This window comes from Amblyomma americanum, chromosome 8, assembly GCF_052857255.1.
Source record: "Amblyomma americanum isolate KBUSLIRL-KWMA chromosome 8, ASM5285725v1, whole genome shotgun sequence".
In the NCBI taxonomy this organism is placed as follows: domain Eukaryota; kingdom Metazoa; phylum Arthropoda; class Arachnida; order Ixodida; family Ixodidae; genus Amblyomma; species Amblyomma americanum.
In genome coordinates, this window is record NC_135504.1 from 55664725 (window position 1) to 55690465 (window position 25741).

Consider the following 25741-nt stretch of genomic DNA (forward strand, 5'->3'; position numbering starts at 1 on the left):
CACAAGCGGAGACGCCGCCGTCAACGCTGACGTGGCACCAAGTAAACGGCTGCAGACCGGCGCCCGGTCATCGCCTCCTGAGAAACCATCCAGGCGACCCAGTAGAACACCAAAATTTAGCAAAGGAGATGTCATTGTCATGGTCAAGCAAGGCATATCCATCGGCCTACGGTCAGCGTTCCCATCGGGCGAACTTGGCAACTCCCTGGCCGCCTATGCTGGCCTCGTGGCGACTCAGGCTTCGTTCGTGAGCTGGCCCCTCCGGGACCAAAACCTCTTCATTTGCGCTACCCAAGACACCACCATTGCAAACAAGTTGGCCAGGGAATTTACCCTTTTATCAAACAAAGGTAAAGAAAGTTCTCGTGGAAGGACACGCAAAATTGAACGGTGAAGTATGACGTGGGATCGTTACGGTCAACGAGCGGGAGACTTCGGCAAAGCTCAAAAGCAATATTATGTGGCGGGACGGCGACATTGCCTTCGTCGGAAAATTAGGCAACTCTTCGCTAGCCCTCATCAAATTCGTGGGTGGAAGACTGCCGCGCTTCGTCTGCTACAATACGGGTGTCACACCGGTGTCGGAATACAAGCACACTATTCTCGCCTGCTACCGGTGTGGCACCATTGGCCATCGCGCGGATATGTGACCCAGGCCGCTGGAAGAAAGGTGCGGCCATTGTGGACAGAATATGAGGTCAACGGCCGAGGGTATGACAACCCCATGAGTGCAAACCATTGTGCTTCGTGTGCGGGGAAGCCTACTTTACGGACTCCCAGGAATGCAAGGACGAGTTCCGGCGTCTCCAAGCGGTTCAGCGATCCCTCCGTGGCCCACCCGCATAAGAAAACCTCGGTGTCCCGCCAGCAGTCGTAACCGGGCACCGTTCCAGGAGGTGCTTCCGGCGGTGCGGCTGCGGGCTTGCCACGCGGAGGCGGTGGCGTCCGGCCCCCATGCCACCCCGAAGACGCCACAGAGGCTACCGAAGACACCGCCGCTGCAGATCCCGAAGACGTCAAACCAGGGTACTCACGGCCTTACAGCTGAAGACTTCCTGGATCTCGAAGGAGCTACCCAGAAGAAGGCCCCCAAGAAATTACCAAAGCAAGGTTGATGGTTGGCCTCCATGGGGCTGCCTCTATGTCCCCTCCCCTGCCTCATCCTTCCTCCCTCTCGTCCCCGAACTAATCAAGATGCGGTGTGAAATGACGGCGCTCTGCCAGAGACAGAGAGAGAGAGGGAGAGAGAAAGAACTTTATTGTGATAGAATGGCGGGATTTAGTGCAGGTGGGCCCAATGTGGCCCCCCGGTGGGGGCGACCTCCTGAGCCCATGAAAGGCGTGCCAGCTGGATGGTCTTGTCTGGCCTTCTTGGGTGTTGGTTCCATCCCTCCTCGGAGGGAGCTAGCAGTAAGCTTGGGGTGGGGGGTTCCCGCTCAATCCCAGAGCATACGCGCCTGGGTGCATGTAAACAGGTCGGAGCTGAAAACAAAATTCTCCGCTCGGGCAAACCTGCACCGTGGTCATTGGAATGTGAAGCAGCGCCAGCCTCCGACAACCCGGAGTCTATGAGCGAAGGGTCTCTCCGTCAATCCAATGCGAGCCGTCTCGACGCTCTAGAAAACAGTGTAGCTGATATTTACGTTCAGATTAGCGGTCTCGGCCAGTTAATTTCCGAAGTTATCAACAAAACTATTGCCTAAACCACACAGAAGGTGACCCACGCGATTACAAGTAACACTAAAATCTGATTCGACGATTCTAAACGCCTGCGGCGTCGCCCCATTTTCATTACGGACCCTCAGCGTCCACCAAAATACAACAGCAAAAATTAAGGGGGGCACTTTGTTGACCTAAACTGCGGTGAGGCGAAAGCCTTTAGCGCAGTGTTCCTGCTTGTATAACTGATGTGTGGTTAAGATGTTGATTAAGTACACAATAGTTTGTGAATCTTAAATGCTGGAGACACTGGAGGGCGTTTGGGAGGCATCCGTCTCATTCGGCGGCTTTCCACAAGCACTCTCCAGCGTCCTTACGCTAGACAAAAAATATTTTGGCGCTATAAAAGAACAAAAAATAATGTGGCCCTGCCTGTGCCACAATCCTTACAATAGACAAAAATTTTAGTCGGACTATAAAAAAGCAAAATAATGTGTCCCTGCCCGTGCCACTCAAGGAGAACTACATATTCGTTCGCAGGCAGTAGCACAGTCGTTAGCACGCTCTGCTGCGGAACAGAAGCATGGTGGCTCGAATCCCGCCGTGCACAAGGACTTCCTTTCTTATTAAGTCATCGGTGTGACATGACTTGAGACCGGACAAGGTCAGGGCCGCAAGAATGAGCCATTAAAGGCTATCTCCTTAAATTGATCTCAGCGAAATTAGCGATGACACCATCGAACCTTGTTGGCTCAGGGAGCCGGATAGGCTGTGATGGAGGTTGTCCTAATTCACCCCCCAATTTATCATGGCACAGGGCACTAATTCAAACCACCACCACCCAAAACAACAGGCTCTTTCGTCATTAAATGGAATCGCCGAGGTCTTAAAGAGCGCAGAAAACGCGCTCATCTTCGCCTGTATCTCGAGATGTTTCAGGAACCAAAGGTGGTCGTCGCCCTCCAGGGATATGGAGCGGCGATTAAGCTGTCGGGATTTAACACGTAAAAGCGCGACCCCTTTACCTGTGTGCTTGTCCACAAAAGCTACAGAGTACAAGACGTCGACCTGGAATTAGATCTTCCCTTCTCGTACATAACGGTCTTTGTCTTCCCCCTGAGAGGAACTAACCCCCCCGTACACATTCTTAATATTTACTGCCCCCTAAGGTTAAGGATATAATTCTTTCTGACATCTTCAGCAAGGCATTGAAGGTAGCAACGCGCGACCTCCTTCTGCTTCTCGGATGGGGGGGCTATAGCAAGGAGGAAATGCATGGCGGAAGACCGACGGAGATTATCTCTATGCTGGGTATCAGCCTCCAAACCGACCCTGCTATGCCAACCAGTGTGGGTAACTCCGTCAATCGGGACACGTGCCCCGATCTTAGCCTCACTCGGAGCATTACACACGCAGACTGGATCAACACTGAGGACACCCTCGGCAGCGACCACTGCCTCATCAACAACACTCTCTGTACCCGTCACCTAAACCAACCCCTAAATCAGGCCCTACTCTTAGACTGGACGGCTTTCCGGCATTCCTTGCCCCCGTAAAGTCTGCTACAAAACAACTGCTCTTTCTGGGCCCGCATCCTTATACAAAGGTTTTGCAAACACGAGAAGCAAATTTGGCTTACAGATAAGGTGACGGATGTGCATTACCGTCTCCTTTGTTTCTGGGACGCGCCGCGCTCTCATAAAGATATGGTGTCGCCAGAAACACAGTAGGAAGCTCAAACCTCGAATTCTCGATATCACCCAGCAGGCGGAGGACTGCGCTGCCCAGCTCGCCGACTCCAACTGGGTGGATCGCTGCAATTTGGCAGTAAGGCAAATCTCTTGTCGGCATACATAGCGAATCTTCCATAGCCAGGTAGATCCTACCCAAACACGCACTGAAACATCCAAAGCAGCTTCAAAGAGAAATTAACAACGTCAAGGGCAATATAGGCCAGCTGCCACAGATATTACGGGGTCAATATCTGTGCCAGACACAAGACTCCCGTGGGTCAGAACAACTCTATGCAGGCAGCGAGAATAACAATCTTGATCGGCGATTTCAACTCCACGACGTACGGGTGGCTCTTATCCAGAACAGCAGCTTGGGCTTGTTCGTTTTCCATCCCGAAGTCAAGAGCGCAGAACGTAGACGACACACAAGAAGATAAGCACACACAACGAGCGCTCTTGGTTTGTGTCGTCTACGTTCTGCGCTTTTAACTTCACGCAGGGCTGCTCTTGCCAAAATGAAACTGGACACGGCGTCGGGCCGGGGCAAAGTAACGGTCAAAATTTTGGCCAACCTAGCAGATCTGGCGTAACAAGCACTTTTAGAATGCATAAATGCCATCTGGAAAGGAGAAAGTCCTCTAACAATAGAGTGGAAAACTGCGCTAAGTCACCTTTATCCCGAAGGCTGGCAAAACTGTTAATACAGGCAACCTCCAACCCATTTTTCTGACATTTTGTGCGGGCAAACCCATGGACACTATGGCTCGAGATCGACTCTCAGAAGAGTTACGAAATCGCAACACCTTCGCGGATACTGCGTTTTTTTTGTTATTTGCGGCAGCATGCCCGTCCACCAGCACCACTTGCCGCCGACAGTGACCGGTCACAGCGATTCCCGACCAGGAGCACGGTTAGGTGCACTTGCGAGCAGAGCTGCCGAAGGTACGGTGGTACCAGCATACAGCCGAGGGCAAAGTGTCGGGTCGCGCGTCAGAGGGTTGGGGCTGTGAAGAACGCGAAGGTGGTGGGGAGCAGTGACGTGGGCGGAAATTCGGCGACGAACGGCGTGGTAAGGGTACGACATCGAGCCGCCTGGCAAGACCATCAAGTCGACATTCGATGCTGGCAAGCTGAAAGTCTGCGGCAGTAGTTGGAGGCGGACTGGTCACAGAGCTGACGTTGGGGAGCCGTGAGTAGTCCGATACACGGTCAGGGAGTTCAGCGAGTTTATCTAATGCAACATCACCCGCAGCTACAAGGATGAGGAACATGTGTTGGGGAAGACGCTGAGAGAACAACTCACGCAGAAGTGGGTCGTGCTGAATAGCGGAGTCTCCTAGAAACTGGCGCATGCGACGGAGGAGCAGCGAAGGGCGGCTGTCAACAAGCTCTGTAGCGCTGAGGAGCTGCTAGAATTTGCTGCTCTCGGACGCTGACTTGCGGTCGATGATAGCCGCCTTCAATGTGTCGAAGGGTCGAGCCGAGTCCGGCAGGCTGATTACGTCCACTAATTCCTGAGCGACGTCACGAGGCAGGGACGACACGAGGTGGAGGAACTTGATCTTCTGGCTATTGATACTTCGCCGCTGGAAATGTTCAGGAGCCAGGCGCGGGGACTATTGGGCCAAAATGGCAGCAGGCTGACTGGCTGGAACGCGGCCACAGAAGCACCGAAAGGCTGAGCGTTCTGGGACGGGTCGCCGCCGGTAGGAAGGGCGGAAGAGCCAGCAGAATCCATGTAGAAGGATGGGGTTGCTTGCTCGAAGCTGCGTAGCCAAATCTGACGGAGCTAAAGCGAGGAAGAACCAGCTGCGACAGCGTTGAGGTCCGAACTGATGTTGTTGTTGCCTTGGTAACATGGCACATACCCACGACAGTGGATTGGCCATGGTTCATTGGGGAGACCTCATAGAATTGGGTAAACTGGTGTCAAGCTAATTATTGTGCCTTGGGTGAAATTGTAGATTAAGTTAAAAGAAAAGGAAGAAACAAAATATCGTGAGATAATAATTGAGAATTAAATAATTAAATGTATGAAAATACGCAAACGCTCTTTTAAATGCGTAAATTTTGGAAACAATTAGCAACGGAATCTGCCGGTAGCTGTTATATAATAATGGAGGTATTCGCAAACTTGACGCAATGCAAAACCCCTGGCGCTCACGCCGAAAGAGAGGAGGAGGGGAACCGACAATGGGAATTTCTAGCTGTGCTCTCCTCTGATGTGCAAACCACCGGCAAGAGAGTAGGAAATGCTCCAATGTCTTGACTTCACCGCAAGCCGCACAAAGGTCTGTGGGACTGAACCCGCAGCTATATAAGTAAAGATTTAAACGGGAAATCCTTTACCGCATTAGTGTCATGGCTACCGCACACTGCCGGGTTTTACGTGCACAAGCCTTTCATGGGTGCATGAGATGTTGGTAGTCAACAGTAGAGAGTAAGGTATTGTTGCCCGTGGCGGGTATAAACTGAAAACGCTGAAATCGAGTCACACCGAAAAGAACAAGATTAGGGACGCTGCAGGAAACAGGTGCATTTAGAGCTGATTTCGCCAAAAAGTATGCTGCTTCACTTTTTAAAATACCAGAGTGGTCTGGTATTCAAACGAAGCGCACCTCTTTCACCCATTCAGGAATATAAAAACTTTAGTGAGCGTCTCAAAAAAGTGTTTCGTGGGGACTCCGGCGCCAACAAAACAGGGAGACAATCTGAGAGGAATATCACCTGAGAAACAGTTGTAAGAATTTTCAAAGCGGCCAGCCCAAGAGCCATAAGCTCTGCGAAAAATATGGTTGTGTAATCCGGGACTCTAACCGAAAAGCTCCACAAGAGAGAGACTGAAAAAATACCACCCCCCCCCCCCCAGACGCATCTGTAGCAATCACAGTATGTTGCGGGAAATGGGCAAGGTGATCAAAGAGGAGCCCAGTTAATGTCCTTGCAGGCAGATGCTTCGCATTAGGTGGGAAAATATAATCAAAAGCAATATCCACCGGGGACGCTGCCCAACCAACTCTGCATACAAAATTGAGATACACACCAATGTTGGGTAAAAGGTTCTTAGTAAAAACAGCTTGAGCGATGTGGAACCTTGGACATAGAAGAGTGAGAAAGAGGGTGGGTGTAGCCACACCAGGAGCCGGCTCAAATGCCCGAAAAAAAGTCCTGACTGTTAAAAAGTTAAGACGGCAGTCAAGGTCGGGAATAAGAGCCTCCAGGTACAGAACTGCGGTAGAAACGGATTGAGGGAGACCTAGGCAGAGGCGCAGTGCGCGCCCTTCTAACCGCAGCAAAGGATGAATCTTATATTTAGGGGAGCACGAAAAAAGTATGGAGCCAAATTCCGAAATGGGTCTGACATAGGCTTTGTAGAGAAGTGCAAGCGTGTCCCAGTGCTTGCGAAATATTCTACTACTTATTCGTAGTAGCCTGCCTAGTGCACGCTGGCCTTTCTCAACGTTAGCCTTGATGTGAGGCCGCCAATCCAAACTGGCATCATAAATAACACCTAGATACCTCAAAGATTTCGCCTGAGGTATGCTGAGCTAGACATAGTGTAGCGAGATATATAAAGGCATGCTGTTTTTAAAAACTCGCCCAATGCTTTTGTGCAATTTAGTAGCAAATTTAATGTATCCAGCCAAACCTCGAGCGCATTGAGGTAATCCTGGAGAGAACGATATACGGCATGAATGTTTGTTGCAGAAGCAATGAAGGCTACGTCATCTGTATAAACATATACTGTAACGTCAGGGTGTACGGGAATGTCGCACATCAGCAGATTGAATAGAAGTGGCGAAAGTACAAAACCTTGTGGCACGCCTCTGGTCTGGGCATAGGTGTCTGAGGTGAAGGAACCGTCAGAGCAAACGAACTGCCGTCCTGTTAAAAATTCGCGGATACATGCATAAATGTAGTACGGCGGGTGCAATAATTCCAATTTAGAGAGAAGAATCGAATATTCAACACTGTCGTACGCTTCGGCAATTTTAAGCGTCAATAATGCTCATACTTCATTCTTGCGCATAGCAAGGCGGACACTGCTCTCTAAATCGGCATCGGCAGAAGAAATAGAGCATCCGCGGCGAAAGCCAATCTGGGCAGAGCTTAATGCGTTGACTTCTGAAACATGCGCTCATAGGCGCCTGTGCTCAATTCTTTCGATGAGCTTTACCAAATTGAGTGTTAGAGCTATCGGCCGAATGTGATCAATATGGAAGCCTTTCTTTGTATATTTTAAGAGCAATATTATTTTCGTCACCTTCCAGGAGTTCGGCAACCATGCAGTGTCCAATGATGCTTTGACCAGATCGAGGAGGACCTGAGTGAAGACTTGCGCTAAAATTTTCAACATACAAACCGTAACACCACCCCAACCCGGAGCAGAGGATTGCGTTAATGAAAATGTCGTTGAGCATGACGTCTGAGGAAAAGGTGACCACGTTGGCTGTGCTTCACAGAACTTGAGAAAAAGCTTAAAGAAACACTGCGCCATAGATGCGATTAACCAGTGGCAAGACGTTTGCCTCTGTGTGGTGCAGCTAAGCCTATTCTTAGAATTGCGCCAACAAAATTACCGCACATCGTTAATAAAAAAATTTAGTACTAATTTCAGGCAAAAGCGCGTTTCGTTAAATCTGAGAGAGGTTAAGAAACAGTCGATCCTGTTTTTTGTAAGAACATACATTCTGTGTAGTGCTGTTTTTAGCATAACAAGGCCCGCCAAACATGAACAAAAAAACCAGGCGACTGTGTTTTTCACTGCCCCTATTGCAGCACTCCCAGGTGCGCTTTAAACGAATAAACCAGCTAAAAATCTATAATTGCACTCAGTTACCGATTTGTTATGATTAAAAAGTCAAGTTTAAGAACTTAGTTTACCACGTTATTAACTTGATTCATATTTCTTCTAACGTCCGCCAACTCTGATTTTCCTGTGCCCATCAATTCATCCTTTTACATAAAAGCCTATACTTTAAATTATCTGCAGCTTTCCAGAAACGCCTGGTATGCCAGCTGCGCCACATCGACATTGTGAAGATGGGCTTACGGTGGCGTTCTCTATTCCGCATTCGCAGAGGTTAGCCAAGGAGGGACCATGGCTCATATACGAAGGTCCCGTGGCACGGAGCATGGTGGATGCCGTGCGGCAGGCTGGCGGAGTTCTTTCCACCGAAGACCTGGCCGCACACCTTGCTTCAACCGAGCCCCTGGAGGTGGAGCCCGTTTCCACTACCTACCGTGGTGACGTCAGAGTTCATACAACCCCGCTGCCCACCCAGGGTGCTGTGTTGCTCGAGGCACTCAACATTCTCGAGAGATTCGATCTCCAAGGTGAGTCAGTTACCGTAGCAGTGGTCTTGTAAAAAGGGGTCCGTTGAGCTTTCATTTCCTCTACGTACATATGAAAGAATAGGCAACAGCATGACTAAGCAATGACTGCGCGGCCGAAACCACGTTTCCAGCCTGTAACTAGCCAAGCGAAGTATGAAATATTCTCTACCCGGCTTCGCAGAGCGAATTTACATATCAAAATGAACAGTAATCATGATTGAGAGACCCTATCAAATGCTTTGTTGAAATCAATAAAATTTACGTCGATTTTGCCAGCGTTTTCAAAATCTTAAGAAAACCTCAAGAAAAAATGAAGTGCTATTCCAGAAAATCACATGGACTACGGCGCCTTTTTGTACTTTAGGTAATTTTGAGGAACTGTATGACCGGACTGTTTTGCATTGATTATTGTCACCGAAATTGAAGTTGCTGAGCGATCCCGTCGGACCGTTTTGCAGGCCTGCAGCGTGTTCCTGGCGACTTCGAGCACCTGCTGATCGAGGCGCTCCGCCATGCCATCGCCGACGGACTACGGCACGTGGCTGACGCCGCCTCCGGAGGCTCGGTGGAAGAACTGCTCTCCAAGGAGTGCGCTGGCAAGCTGAGGGATCTGGTGAAACTGGACAGGTAGACCAGCACCGGTTGCTTGTTAAACGAGGTTCGCGGCGAAGCGCGGAAAAGAACAGGGCGAAGACGCCGCTGGCCCGATTCGACTGAAACGCCGTAACATCACTGAAGCCTGCTTGCGGCTCACAAAGGAGTAGTCCTTTGGACTGAGTTGCGCTTAGTCGCAGATAACACTATTCAGTGGTGAGCAGATGATGGTCATGTAAACTCAAGTGCAGCTGCTTGTTATAAAATAGCATAAGCATTGGCAATTCAAATTGCTCAGAATATCTTGGGCCAGCGATGCCATTCACCTAAATGTGCGCTGCGTGCAAAGGATACCGATGTAGTTAAATGCTGCCTCAATATGATCTCGCATCAGTCTCCACATTTTTCAACACACACATTGTGAGGACGCTAAACAACGAGCGAATTGGGGCGTTCCTTCCGTACAGCGACGCCCAGCAGTTTAGGTAAAGACTTGCATGTGCTTCGTTTACATGCATGTGGAGCTTTGTGCCCCACTTAAAACCTTTCCGGTTTAACTGCGACTTTGTTCCACACATTTATTTATTTGTCTGCCTGGAACGTCGGCTCTATTTAAATATATATACCGAACTTGTGTTCCACTTACAGCCTTTACAGTTAACTGGGACGCTGTTCCACATATCTGCTGTTCCACATACTGTTCCACGTAGTTGTTAACTTGTCTGGAACATGTTTCTCAGTTATATATGTGGAACTGTGAAGTTTCACTGAAGTTCCAACTACTAAGTGAAACTTATGTGGAAGCAGATTGAGAGTGAGTAAGTAAAGCCTTGTCAACATGAAATCGTGTGTCTCCAAATATCGGTAAAGTCGCAAGTTTTTCCCGCCACGCCTTCACCTTCCATCGATGCTATGCATTTGCTGCTGTTAGTTTTGAGACGTTTTTCGAGCGGAACACAAACATCTAGAAATTTTTACTGGAGAAAACTAAATGCAAAGGCCGCTGCCGACAGGTGACTGAATAACAGCGCAGAGACAAGGGACAGAGTAAGCAGACAGGATCGGCGCAAGCAGCTGTGCTGTATTAGAAAGGAACACAAAAAATAATGTTTTTTTTTCACAGCCATGGATTGCGTGTGGAACATCAAAAGGCATACTAATACTTCGGTCATTTGAATCGAGGTATTTTAGTTCACAATCATGAACGCATACAGAGGGGGTGCCGCGCACGAGTCATGGGCTTTGGAATATGAAACCCTTCACTGAGTTCCTTTGTTCACTTATCTTTGCGTTTGTACAGGACTCTGGTTTATTCAAAAAAGCGAGTGCACGATTCTTCAGAATGATTAGGTAGGTTATTACGCGGACAGCGCCCTGTACTGGAAAGCGAGATTTTAGGATGGAGCCCCTTTCAAAGAAATGTTGTGGTCTCGTAGGCGGGTATTCAAGCATTGTTTTGACCTGTACATGTCTCCTTAGGCGTGAATCGCACTTCATACACAACTCCTTCAGCACAAAATGCAAACCACAAGCCATGCTTTATCTGGCCCCTTTTTGTTTTTCGTCTTTTCCGCTTCACTTCCTTGCCTCCAACATAAACTTTGGCGCAAATTTCGCCCACATTATTAGGAGCAGAAAAGAGTGCATCTACGACATATCTTCTGCCTAATTGCTTCAAACAGTGGGACATTTGGTGAATGCACTGCAAGACGCCGAGTTTTTCTCATTTTTATCTTTTATAGAAGGCACGGGTGGCTCCTGTCTACCACATGATTTTATCTTTTTTAACATGTTACCGCATGCAAGTACTGTGACATCATCCGAAAAACCTGCTGTCCTTAGTCGCTGAACCTGTTGATTAAAATTTGCACTGAAAGCATGCACGCACGACTTGGAAATGACAGCACCTAGGCAAGAAACTGCAATACTATCTGCTTGACTATCTTCGAATGCGCTGAATGGAAGCTGCGCAAGTACTTTTCAGATCTCTCTAGAACGGACCAGCACATAAGGTTCGGCTTTTCTACCAATAACATATGTAAGAACTGTAGCTAATTCTTGCGATGGGTCTCACAGGTGAAATAAAAACCGTGTCCAATAATGTCTAAGTGCTGCGAAATGCCATCGACCGGCCTGTTGAGGTCATCGTCCTCAATGAAAACCACATAATCATCCACATATCTCAAAGTGCGTTTTGTACGGGCCCCCAAATTACTTTCAATAGCTTTATTTGCATAACTAAGAAAGATCTTACTTAGTACCGGAACCACTTTTGAACCAGTGCACAACCACCCTTTTTTAGTGTACAATTCTCGTTACCATTCAACAAAAGTGGACATAAGATAAAACGACAAAAGCCTGAAAATGATCCAACACAGATTTCGCATTTTGAAATGAATTTCTCTTCATCGCTGTCATCTTTTATACATTTAGTAACACATCGCAGAAGGCTATTGTGCGGAAGTGAGAAACATAAATCCTGAACATCTGTACGGAACATGCCGCACACGCCCGGGTTATGACACTTCAAATAGTCAAGAATAGCCAGAGAATTAAACAAAAGAGAGAGATCAAGAATCGCTAGTGTACCAAAGCTTTTGTGTAAAAAAATTGACATTTCATATTGCCATGTGGCTCGCTGCGTAATGATGGAGCAGAATTGAACATCAGGCCAATATTTGTGTGCCAATATAAAGGTAAGTTAACAAGTAAAATCAGTGAAGCGTTTCATATTAACAAAAACGAAGTCTCGTGAGTGCATAAGCACCCTCGCTGTATGCGTTCATGAATGTGAAATAAAATATTTTGATTCAAATGACTGAGGTATCAATGTGTCTTTTGGGGTCGCACATGCGCTCCTGATAGTGAAAAAAGAATAAATTTTTGTTTTTTTTTGTAAAAAAGACCTTTTTTTTCTGTGAAATCTTTCGCCTTTATTAGGAGAGCTCGCCTTGTGGAATGAAGCTTTTGTTGGCAGCAGTGGTTATTACTGGATCTTCTTTCAGTGACCTGGGCGCAGAAACTTTCGCGATTTTATTAACTGATGCTCCGCTTGTTTCCAAAACTATCCCGTGTTTTAGCGCTTCAAGTGAACGAATTTTTCCTGCTGTTGTCTAACTTATGGTTGCGAATTGGAGCATGTGGATGAGGCGACGCGAAACCGGGGAAACTAGGCTAATACACCCTTAATCTAGGTTCCCCACAGGCATTTTAGGTTCTACGCAAGTTCCAGCTAAAACGTCTCTTCCGCATATTTTATCTAGAACTAGGCTCGTTTTAGCTTCTTTTCATGAGGAACGCAATCGTTTACCGCGTATACTTTTGGCCTGCAGAATTCCTCTGGAATGCGTCGATATTACTAGAAAAGCTGCCTCGGCATTTCTTTCTGGGCACGGTTATTTGTACCCCGGTTCCAGTTACTTCATGAAGTGCTCCAGAGAGAATTAGGTCTTTGCGGGCAACAGGAGCAGGAGGGGAACGCAGTAAGGCTTTTTTTTTCTTCTTTCAATGCCACGAACATGATTAGCGGGCATGGGACATCTGGGGGCCAGTGGCCTGAAAGTCCGTTGGATTTTATACCTGTTATCAGCGGCGCTAATGCAGGAAGGCGAGTTTGCATGGCGTTGTTCCTCGCGCTTACGCTCTCTGTAATTAATGATTTCTTCCAGTCAATACTGTGTCTGCGTGAAAGCGACGGTTATGTTCGCTGAAAGAGTTCTCCGTGCGTATTCACAAGTAACCTGGTTCTGGTTTTCGGCAAGAAACTTGAGAAACTACTGGCACAATGATGGCAACATTAGGCCTAATCGCTGTGCCTGACCGAACACAAGGGCCAACTAGGTTGAAGCTAGAATATAGGCAGCTGCGAAAGGGTGACGAATGTGACTACAGTGTGCGGCCGCGTAGTCTCCATAGTCCGTTTTATTCCGCCCAGTGAGAGCACTGCGTATTCTCAGCCTTCGATGAACTTCGATGAAATCCCGCTGCGCCCTCTCAGGAGCAAACCTATTTTCGTAAAAATCAGCGTGCAAAGGTGGCTTGTGCTCCCGTCTTCACTGGGAGGTCAAGCTCAAGTTCGTATGTTCTAACCAGCCTGTCTAAACAGACATAGGCTAAAGAGACGCTAAGGAGAAATGGAAGTTGGTTTGAATTCATAAAATACTACTTCGTAACCCCGAAAAGACCATTGCCACTAAAAAAAGGCCTTGTAATGTAGAAAAGAGCAAGAACTGGAGTACAGGTATAGCGGCCATATGCGAAACTCGCAAGTACTAGCGCTATGATGAAATGGGCGAAAAAGAGCCCGGATCTCTGATGGTGAAAAACGTGCGTCGAGGTTACGCGCTCAGACATTGGAGTGTATAAGTTTAGTTTAGTTTTCAAACCGCTAGTGCACTTCTATCGTATGATAAAGAAAGAAAAATACAACATCAGTGTTGGAAGCCAAAGAAAACTACAAATGGTGTCGCAACAGGCGCTCCGCTGAGTTTCGGTATGCTTCGATGCGTCGCGGCCGTACGCTTTGCGTGCCTGCGTGGTTGTGTTACTGATGAGCCTCGATTTACAAGCGCGGAACAGCAAGAGAACTCCTCTAAGTGCTCCTCGGACGAAGTTCATGCCGCGGAACGCTCCTTCTGCGAGGAAATTGCCTGTGGCCGGCTAATGTAGCAAGAGACTCCATGTTAGCAGACCCACCACTCGGCATGCTCGTTTCATCAACGCACCAAGACACTGGGCTGCATAACCAGCGCTAAGAGGAATATTGTTACAGCTGCCGCACCAGTAGCTTGGCTTGCTACCGACGCTGCAGACTTTTTGGTGGTCGGACGATCTTTCCAGACCCACTGTCTCAGCCCTCAAAAGCAAAGAAGGCTGTGTGGGGTCGAGGTCGCTAAAGTGCGGGCTGAAGTCAGGCCGGGAACGGGATCCATCGCAAGACTGGTGCATACGTTAACGAAGCGACGCTGGCGACTCTAGCGACGGTTAATAGAGGTCTTTAACGTCCGGTCAACGGTAGTGTTCATCTAGGCCGTTGCTAGGCTGCACCGCCCGCATCCAGCAATCTCAGAGTTCATCCTTACGTCAGTTTTCAGCTATTTCTGCATCACAGAGCCCCGAATTTGAACCAGAGCGGCAGAAAAAAGTTTCTTTATGGAAAATCCGAATCTCTTAGCAATTAATGCATCTTTCACCGTCAGACAAGCGACAATACAATACAATACAATACAATCTTTATTCAACATCTCAAGGATGTTTGGAGTACAGACAAAAAGCCTGACATAGGCTTGACTAGGCCCGCACCCCAATACATGCCAAACAGAGGCAGCGCATGGTAAAAATATAACGAGGAAAAAAAAGAGAAAGAGAAAAGAAAACACAGCATTTGGATTTTGGGAACGCAATCTGCAGCTACTGCTGCAGTAATAAAAAATATATATATAAGTGCATAAAGCAGACTAATAAGTGACAGTGAAACATACGCCAGTCCAAGTTGTGCATACATCAATAAGACATACAGGTAATGAAATTATTACATAACATATAGAAGCGTGCACAAACCTAGACTCCCGTATAAGATAGTTGAAATATATCTGGTAAAAAGTAGAGATACAGAAGTAAATGCAAAAAAAACAAATGGTTCCAAAGAATAAGAAAAACATGTTCACATTCTAATTCCATACAAATTTCTTTCGTAGGTTTTTCAATGAAATAGATTGTATATCTGTGTTCTTGTCCTTCAAGAAATCATTTAGCATTGTCGGCAGTTAGAATTTCAACATTTGATTTCCATAACCCGTACGGCATTTACTCACATTCCATTGTTCCGGCTTGCGCGTTGGGTAGGTAGGAGTGTGCTTTTCCAGTCCGGCCAGCAATTTTAATGCATTTATATTTTTAGATTCTTCTAATTTATATTGTTTAGACAGTCTATAGGTGTACATAGATTCTACACTAACAATGTTCAGCTGCCTGTACATGTCCTTCGTATGGCTTAAATAGGGTGCTTTACAAATTATGCGGATGGCACGTTTCTGTAGCAAGTGAAGATCATTAATATTATTTTTGCTTGTGGTTCCCCATACAAGTGCGCCGTAGTTGAGCGTGGATGAGAATAAAGAGTTGTAAAGCAGAATATTAACTGCTCTTGGAAAAGTAAAACAATGACGCCGCATGAGACCAACAGTTTTCGAAAGTTTTTTGATGAGGTCATTTATGTGCTGATCCCAGGACAAATTTGCAGAAAAAATAACACCGAGCGACTTGAAACTCTGCACAACCTCTATCTCTATACCCTCAATTAGAATTGGTGGTAGTACATAAAGTTTATTTTTTGGATGAAACATAACAGCCCTGGTTTTTCCAATATTTAACTTCAACCCATTTTTTGCTGCCCAGGTGCTAACTATACGAAGTGCACGATTAGCACGACGGGACAAATCTGCACTGGAAGATCCGGAAAAGAGTAAACTTGTATCGTCTGCATAAATTATGTAATTGGCCGTTGGGTCAGTGTTTACTATGTCATTTATATATAAAACAAATAGAAAAGGACCTAGAATGCTTCCTTGCGGAACGCCTAGTTTAACCGGTTTTACGGTGGAAGAATGCCCTGTTATCACAACACACTGTGGTCGGGGTTCAAGGTAGGATGAAATTAACTGAAGGGCTACACAGCGAATACCATAACACTCCAACTTTTCAATCAGTATACGGCGACTAATATAGTCAAATGCTTTTGTAAAGTCAAGGAAGACACCAAGGACCATGTTTTTGTTTTCAAAACTTTCCAGGATAATTTCTTTTTGCGTAAGTAGCGCTAATTCAGTGGACCTATTTTTTCTGAAGCCATATTGCGCGGGAGCTAAGATGTTACAGTGATCGGTGAAAAAAGTTAGTCGTTTGAGAATAACTTTCTCAAGTCCTTTCGAAAAAACTGGAAGTATTGAAATCGGACGGTAATTAGAAAGGTTGTTGCGGTCGCCTTTTTTATATATTACGGTTACCTTGGCACACTGCATACTCCGGTGGAACACCCCTGATGAAAGGCAGATGTTGAATATATGCACCAATGTATGGGCAATTAAGTCTATTACATGTTTTACAGGCTTCACTTGAAGGCCCATTATGTCAGTGGAGGTGCTGTTTTTTAGGCTCGCAAACGTAGTTATTATTTCAGTTTCCGAGACCGGCTCCAAAAACACAGCTTGTGGGCAAGAAGGTTTCATGAAAGTTGAGTAGTCTCCGCCGGACGACACTGAGGCCAGAGAAAGGAAGTGGTCATTGAAAGTATTTGCTAATCTCTCCCTGATATTTCTACGCCATTATTATCTAGCTTTGTGATCGTCTCCGGAGATTTTCCGAAAATTTTGTGCAATCTACGCCAAACCTGACCTGATTGCTGATTCGAGGAAGTTAAAAGATTATAGTGGTAACGATTCCTAGCAGTACGAAGTTCTTTGGTGACGATTTCTATACCTCTTAAAGGCTTCGAGCGCGTCCGGGCGCTTGCTTTTGATAAATTTCCGGAAAAGCCGGTCACGCTTTTTAATGCGGTTTAGCAGTTCTGACGTTACCCACGGTTTCCGGATTTTCTTTGACCTATGAAAACTTTTTTCGGAAAGCAGGAATTATACAAAGACAAAAACTTTTTTAAGAACTTGTCATAAGCTACGTCAGGATTATATTCAGAGAGGACGTCATTCCAGTTTACTTCTGCAATGCATTCACGAAAGCTAGATAACGTGCGCGGATTGATTTGCCAGCGGAGCAAAGGCAGCTCAGATTTCGCATTGATTTTAAAACCGTGATACACTGAGAGAAATATCGGAAGGTGATCACTCAAAGAGTAATTAATGATACCAGATGTAATACGACAAGTTTCGAAGTTAACTATAAAAAGATCAAGAAGTGTTTGGGAGCCAGCTGCTAGCCGTGTAGGTGACGTTATCACATTTTGGCATGAGTGAATATTCAAAAGGGATTCAAATTTCATCTTTGGGCTATTCTCAGCCAGAAAATTAATATTGAAGTCTCCACCCAATATAATGTAGAGGTTTTGAGCATTGACAAACTGTAGCAAAGAATCCATGAAAGTGAAAAATGAAGAGACGTCACCGCATGGTGGACGATAACAGCTACACAATAAGTATTTGCGCGATTTTAGTGCAAGCACTTCGAAGTCAGTAGAAGCACAACAAAACTCATCAAGAACTTCGCACTCAATTTCGTTAGAAATGAGCATCGATACACCGCCACCACGTTTACCTACACGATTAACAAAGTAAGATTTGTAGCCAGATAGCTTAATCACGTCCTCCTCACAGTCAAACCAGGTTTCTGAAAACATCACTACATTAAATATAATATTGGCTTGGCTAAAGAAAACCTCAAGAGCGCCATCCTTATTCCTGCCAGATCGCAGATTAAAATGAATGCAGTTCGAACACTGTCGAGAATCACCCAATGCACAGCCGTCCAGCTCCGTCGCGTCAACTAAGCCGCTCATACACGAAGCCATCGTGAGAGAAGTAGGACAGATTTATATCTCGACAACACGCTATCAATCGACCAGCGCTTGAAATATGCGGAAAGACAATTTCGCGCTGTTGCGCACCATTCGTACTGGAGGCGGTGCATTAGGCTGGCATTCAGATTGTTCGATATCAAATGTACGCAGAAACCTGCGCCAACATATGACGACTCATTGAGAATGCTTTGTGCAAGCAATATCGGCAGTGGTTTAACTTTTAAAGGTCTGCGTAAAAAAAAGGGGGACTTCAAGCGCCCACGGGCACAAAAGAAAGAGACGTGCACTATCGTAATCAACTGCAAACCTAGTGTACATGTTACAAAAGGGCGATGAAGGCGGGTTTCTGGTTTCCGCTCGAAGCGTAATCGTTGGTGCTACGTTAGCTTCGTTGCAATCTGTTGTGTGGAAGTCTGAAAACTTCCACCGTATACCGTTCTATTTTTTGTGAATTAGTGGTACCATCACGCGTTCAACGTCCTGACAGGAAACGTTTTTAGACCTAACAGCGCCGCTCCAACGAACGTTAGTTTTCATGTTCTGCTCCATTATTTGTTTGCTTTTTTCCCCCTTTTTGAAAGTCCCAGCTGATACAGGGACACTTTCACTGCATCTTTTCAAGATCGCTTTCCTGCTTGATGACCAATGCGTCAGAGCCATCTGACTTTCTAGCGAAAATTTTTCCGTTGCGGCACCAGACATACTTCCAGCCAGAAGAACGCTTTTTGGCAGCAGCCATTCCCAAAAGAAGCTTGAGAGCAGGGCACAGGTGTTCATTAACAAACACAGGAGATTCTGAAGTGTTGCCAAGGTCGGAATTCTTAAGGCGCAGCTTTGTAGCTTTTTCGAGTAAGGAATCCCTCTTTTGGCGCTGACTGAACTGAACGACAATGCAGCTGGGCTTATTCTTGGACGGGACGCGATGACAAGCCTCAATGTCCTCAGGGGCAATGGCCACACCAGCGAGCGCACCAAGATCACAAACAATGCTGGTGACGTCCGCGTCGGGTTTTTCATCTAAGCCTTTAATTTCAACGTTTTTGTTTCTCGAGTATTGCTCTGTCTGTGTCTGACGGAATTCCGTGCCAGCTAGGCGTTTCTTAAGGGCATCAAGCTCAGCACGCAGTGCATTGTTTTCTTAGTGCAGCATTCTCTGCCTAGACGTCACTGCAATCTTTCTTAAGCTCTTCAAAAACTTCATTCATGTGAGTCATACTTTTTTCATTTTCACGCGCTTCCGCACGCAGTTCCCTCATGTCGGCACGCAAATCCCGTTCAACTGTTTCACGGGCTGCCTTTATCTCCTGCCGCAGTTCTTCCCTCTGATCGTTGATTTGTTTGCTCATTTTGAACGAAATGCACAGCAAAGTAACTTCGCACAATGTATATTGAAACACTCAAGGGCAGCAGTGACAGCGAACGCACGCGCAGCGTGCTAAAATAAAGAGGGCTGACAAACCAACCTGCAAAACAGACGGAATGAAGGCTCAGAGCGTGCAGTCCGCTGCGCTGCCACTGCTGCCAAATGAGGAGTGGCTATGCCGGGCGGTTCCTTTTATGCGCTCTGATGATCCTGGTGGCATCAAAGTCCCAACTGCGCAGAAGCTTCGGTCGTTTTTCGCACCACCTGCCGGTAGAGACGACGATCCCGATGACGGCTTTCTTTCTTGCTTCTGATAACTGCAAAACAGACGGAATGAAGGCTCAGAGCGTGCAGTCCGCTGCGCTGCCACTGCTGCCAAATAAAGCTGCTAACTGCCGAAGTATAAGAATTTGTTAAGAAAATAAAATTCATACAGTTGTCCGCAGTGTTCCTTTGCTAACGAGTGAAAGCTCTGTTAAGCATGGTCTACACTGTCTGAAATCAAATGTCAAGGTAAAGAGTCAAGGTCCAGGTCAGGTACCCAATGGTCATAGTCATATGATCACGTGGTCATACTACCATATCTTGTTCCATACAACCACGCAGTTAAGTTCGGTTTGACTTTGCGAGGAATTGAACATGAATGTCTCATCCACACGAAATCGGAATGGTAACCCAAGGATTAGAGCTCGCGCTCTTAAAATAGGACATGTCGGTGAACATTTTTTTGCTATCACGCCACAGCTAAACCTCGAGCATTCCCGTTACCTGTAACCTGCGATTTTTATGTGCTCTTTCTCGCAGGAGAATGGAAAGGGTCTACCCGGAAGTGACTCTACCTTACGGACTGTCGGGAACCACCTTTGTTGGTGCAGCGGACGACAGCGGTAACGTGTGTGCCATGATGGGAAGCCTTTCGATCAGCTTTGGGTGTGCCGTGGTCGAGGAACATGGATTCGCTGTGCACGTAAGGGAAAAAGAGGAAGGAGATGAGTCAGCAAGGAGCGGTACTTCTAAGCGGCACGAAATGGAAACCATGCCTTGTCCGGACTCGAAAGCTCCCAAAAATGCCTTTCACCTAATTTTTTTTAGCTTCATTGCAAGACTATTTTCCATTGGAACTGAGTAAAGCGCGAGCAAGAACAATACTAACAACAATAACTCTAATTGCGTAAATAGTATGTGTGCTGCAGGAGTGTTAAGAATTCACTAGATGAGAAAACGCGTGACCGTCACAGATGAAAAATACTGAAGCTAAATTAATTCAATTCTTGAAATACAATGTATATTCATTGTTTTCTAGATGTAGCAAGTTTCGGCTAAATATAGAGTTGATTGAACAGTGCGGAGATTCTCAGCAGACCGTTTTTTATTCCCTCGGAAAACGGAAAAACATTCCTTACTGGTTATCAGGAACTGACAGGCACAGTTTTGGTGGACAGCTCAACCGCGCCTTGAGGGAAGGGACGAAGGGAGTAGAGAAAGAAGAAAGAAAGAAAAAGGTGCCGTATAGTGTAGGGCTTCGGAATGATTTCGACCTCCTGGAGAACTTTAATGCACACTGACACTGCATAGGACCCGGTTGCCTTTTCTGTTTAGCCTACATTCAACAAATATTTTGAAGGCAGCAAAATAGCCCTAGTAAAATGCTCGTGGTTGGAGAAGAGACACAACCACACCAGTCGTAAATCATACGTAAGATTCACTTGGAATAATGCCATTTTTTGCCACATAGCTATCAGAGCTCCCATACCATGTCTGTCGCCTCGGTCGCAGTGGCATATCTTAAAATTTTTACGGAATAAATACATGTCCGAGCTCTATACCCTCTCAAAAAAAGTCTTTGTTAGGAATAATAAACCTGCATCAATAGAGTATGCAATTGAAATTATGTGGTCTGGTTTCTTTAAAACACTTCTTATGGCTGTAAACAGAAATAGATGGCAGAAGTTACCTTTTCCACTCGTTAATTTTTATGAAGCCCCAAAAAGTCTTTGCATCAGATGATCCCATTTGATTGCCCCGTACGAAAGTATTGACAGCAGGTGCGCTAGTGCTGCCATTTTAATCGTTAGCAGAACTCCTGCTCGACCGAGAATTGCTCCTTTGGGCTGCCTCGTGCAAGTTATCGCCGCCTTTGTCGCAAATATTGCTACTTATATTTGCATCTAGCGTGTGAAGGCAGGGTGCGAAAACTGGAGATTGTGGCAACGATCTCACGAAGCCTTTGAGTTCCTTTCAAGGCTATCGCCTCACAGGTGAAAATTCCTCGACAGTTGATATGCTCCCGCTTTTAAACGCTGCGAAGAAACTATTTCTTTCATTCTGAAACTGCTGGACGCAAGATGTTTGGCCCTTTTTATGCTTTGACTACAATAGTTCATGCAAACCATTTTCCTTCAGGCGAGGGGAACTGGTTTCAACCTGGAGTCCGGTCACCCGAACTGCGTCGGTCCTCGCAAGAAGCCATTCCATACAGTTATGCCCGTCATGGTGACCGACACCCGCTCGCACGACTGGCTCTGCACTCTCGGCACCATGGCAGGACTTCCGCAGCCCGCCATTCTCGCCCAGGTAACCGATAGATGTCACTACAATGCGGACACAAATCACTGGTCAGGAGAACGTGATCTAGTTCCGTGCATTATGACAGATCTCCCAAAAACGCCAATGCAGTAGCTTGACCGCCTTCCCCCGACATATGCCAGTGCTTCTTCCTGGCCCGCTGAATCACGTGACGAAAGACAGGGAGTACAAGACAAAACTTTCTTGAATGCCATCATGAAGTTCCCGTTGAAATTAGTAGTTTTTCTGCTAGAAAAAATTATACCAGCGTAAAGAATGGAGAAAGCAAACGATCTCTTTTCTTCTCTCTCATTACACCTATGTCTCCATCCTTTACTTGGCGTCGAGCAATTGTCCTGTTTGTTTCTTCAACGCCTGCGTGTTTTAATTGACATACAGCGATTATTCTTTGCTTCTTTAATGCCGCTGTTCTTTAGTGTCCTTCCAGTGATTGTGCTGGCTGCTTCTAAGAGTCTGTCCTTTAAAAGCGGCCACAATTGTCTTATCTGCTTCTTAATATCTTCATCCTTTATATCACGCTCAGCGATGGTCTTGTTTGTTTCTATGCCTCCGTCCTCTATTACACGTCGAGACATATTTCTACATATTCCATTAGTAATCTTTGAGTTATGATCATGCTTGCTCCTTGTGAGCCTCAATGCGTCGGTCCTTCAGTTTACGCCCAACGATTGCACTGCGTTTTCTTCTATGGCTCCGCCCTTAAGCTGACGTCCAGCGATTGTCCTGTCAGCATAGGAGAGTGGGTTGTTCGTTGTCCAGGCTAGGGGTGCGGAGAGGTGAAGGGGAACATTGGAGATACGTTGCGGCATCGCTTAGTACGGAGGAGCCCACACCCTATGCCAGAGGGGCAAAGGCCACAAAGTCGTGCGCTCTTCCGTTTTCTCTCTAGCTTCTACCCGGTCCAGGCGACTTGACCACAACGTACCATGGCCAGACGCAAGCAGGCGCGCGCTCTTCGCCGCACCCACCACGCGCGTGGCATTTTTCTAATGGGGCAGGGGGGGGGGGGGGGCGCTGTAGGATTATGACGTCACTCAGACGGATTTAATATGGCCGTCGCTGCCAGGAGGAGGGGCTTAGAGACTTTAGCTTCAAATTGCAATTTCTAGCTGAAATGCGCGTAAAGCCCTACCTTTTTTAAGTGTGTATTGTGACGTAGGGGATAGTAACTGTAACATAAGAGGACGATTTGTTCGTTGACCGTGTCATGACCTCTTTAAGTTTACGTCCAGCGAGTGTCCTATAAGCTTCATCTGTCCCTCTTTAGTTTATTTCACGTACAGGGGCTTTCACGTCCTCGCTCCCCGGTTGACGTCCACCAGATGACGTCCACCAAATGGTGCGACATGATCGGATAATCATTCGCGATGACCAATGCGTTCTTGCTCGTGAGGTGTCCCGATGTACCATCCGCAGCTTTTTGACTATAAAAACTGGAATATCGGAAGGTGTGCGCCCGACCAGCCCCGCGAATGCTCGCACCAGACCACCAACGGCAACGCGTTGACTCTTCCCTCGAATATCTTCGGCGCAATTCTGAAGAAGATGAAAACTTTTTAGATTCCATTCGCAATGGTGACGAAATCTGGGCATTTCACTTCTCACCTGAAGCAAAACAACATTCACGTGAGAGGCGACATTCCTCTTTACCTAGTCCGCGAAAATTCGAGCGTACGCATGCAGTGTGCCAGCTGAGTCATGGAAACTGTGCTTCGGGACAAATATAAGAGTGCTCCTGGGACAAAGATAAATGCTGACAGGTATTGTCAGACAGCAGAATAACTCAGACGGGCGATTCAGATTTGTGGAAGAGGAATGTTGAGCAAGGGAGTGAGATTTCTCCACGACTTCTCAAATTTTTTCTCATAGGATAACAATGAGTGGCAGAAGGATATAATTATGAATACATGAAAATGAATAATAAATTGGTTGAAAATTGGTTTCTAAGGAAGGGAAATGGCGCAGCAATTCTCTCACGTCCCGATGGGCACCGGAACCACGCCGTAAGGGAAGGGAGGAAGGTGGGACTGAAAGAAGAATGAGGTGCCGTAGTTGAGGTCTCCGGAATAATTTCAACCACCTGGGGATCTTTAAAGTGTTCTGAGATCGCGGTTTGCCTTTCGCGGTTTTCCTCCATCGAAACGCGGCCTCCGCGGCCGGGTTCGGACCTGAGAACTCCGGCTCGACGCCGCAGTTACTGAACCAGCGTGGCGGGCCAATGAATAATAACCTAATACAAGTTCTCTGGGTAATGAAGGTAAAACCATGAGGAAGAAAGCTGAGAAAAATTTTCTTGGGCAAGTTTTGGATTTTTGCAGAAGCAAGAAATTGCTTTCCCTTGTAAAAATGATCTACAGATAGTCTATAGACTTCTTATAAACTTTCATCTTCCTATATATATTTATTTTTGTCGAATTTCGGTGAAGGCGAAATTCTAGAGGCCCGCGTGCTGTGCGATGTCAGTGCACGTAAAAGAACCCCAGGTGGTCGAAATTTCCGGAGCCCTTCACTATGGCGTCCCCCATAGCCTGAGTCGCTTTGGGACGTTAAACCCCATAAACCTAAACCTATTTATTTTTGTATATTAATAGTCTATACACTGTCGATAGACAAAAGCCTGCTAAGAGTGTATGGCCATAAATCTATAGATTGTCTGTAGACTGTCTATAGGACTGTCTATTGCCTATAGACTGTCCTCTAGGGTTTGTCTACTGACAGTCAACAGACTTTATAGACAGAAGTCTGTGGACAGTGTACAGACTCTCTAAAGAAATTCTTGTAAGGGCAGCCCGTGCAAATTCCCGTCACTCGCGAGCGTGCAAGAATGAGTAGTCGGGGAGCTTACAAAAACTAGAAAACTGGAGAACGTTTAGAGTTTCTGACCCACGAAGAGGCAGCACTGTGCGAATGCTCAGAAACTTCGCCCTGCCCCGAACCCTTGCGAGAAGGTTCTCATCAGATATGCGTAGAAGTTTGCGGGACCTCTTCATTGCATCGTGTATCCGACTCAAGAGGCGTGCGGGTTGTTTCTTGCAGGTGCTGCTCAACATGATGGAACTCGGTCTGGACCCCCAGCAGGCATTGGGCAGACCACGTTTCATGGTGGGATCAGCCTACAACGCGCACCCGGAGTGAGCTAGTAATAATGCACGAATCTTGATAACATAGAAGAGTTCAAGTACTTCATTTCAATGAATTGTCCGGATTCTACTTTGAATGGCTTTGAAGCGATACAAGAGGCATATAATGGCAGTTAGCTTGCAACAGGTGTTGTGGTTTCGTCGGTCTGGAATGCAGGAAAAAAGGGATAAAACAAGTCACGGACTTCAACTAACTCTCCTTTCCTGCGTCCTGTTTGCTTCCGGGGATAAAATTTGCATTCTAATTTCCGCAACGCTCGCATTTCGATGGGGTGAAACACAAATACGCACCCTTGTGTGTGACGTGCCATATCTGTCACGGTGAAGATCCGCTGTTAGTCTAAATTATTCCAGAGCTGTCCACTACGGCAGCTCTTTCTCAATTCCTTGACTGGCTAACAGCACGGCGCGGTTGAGGTCTCCACCGGGAAGTGACCAAGTTATTACGCCTTTCATTTCCTCATAATCAACATTTCAGTTTTCATTCCAATTCGGGCCACTGACTGGCTCACCTGTCTGTATTGACTATGTCAATACTGGGTCAGAGGGTTTGTCTGTCGGTCGGTAGGCTGACTGGAGTGGACAGAAAGGAAGAGGAATTTATTGGTTCGTAGCAGAGCTCACATTACGGTGAAATCATGGCGTAATTGTCAATCCGCTACGGCTTTTGCAAAATGCGGACTACCTTCTATAGCATGCGTGTTGTAATTGGCTGAACTTATCAGCGGGACGTGAAGACACACGTACTTAACTTCCTCTTTTTGCATGTGCTTCCGGCCTATGTAAAAAAAATCCTGTCTAG

At 46.6% G+C, this 25741-nt stretch overlaps 1 pseudogene; it reads left to right on the forward strand.

Moving 5' to 3' along the window:
- Positions 1–1269: 1269 nt before the first annotated feature.
- On the forward strand, positions 1270–24934 carry LOC144102397 (glutathione hydrolase-like YwrD proenzyme; annotated as a pseudogene).
- Positions 24935–25741: the final 807 nt, after the last annotated feature.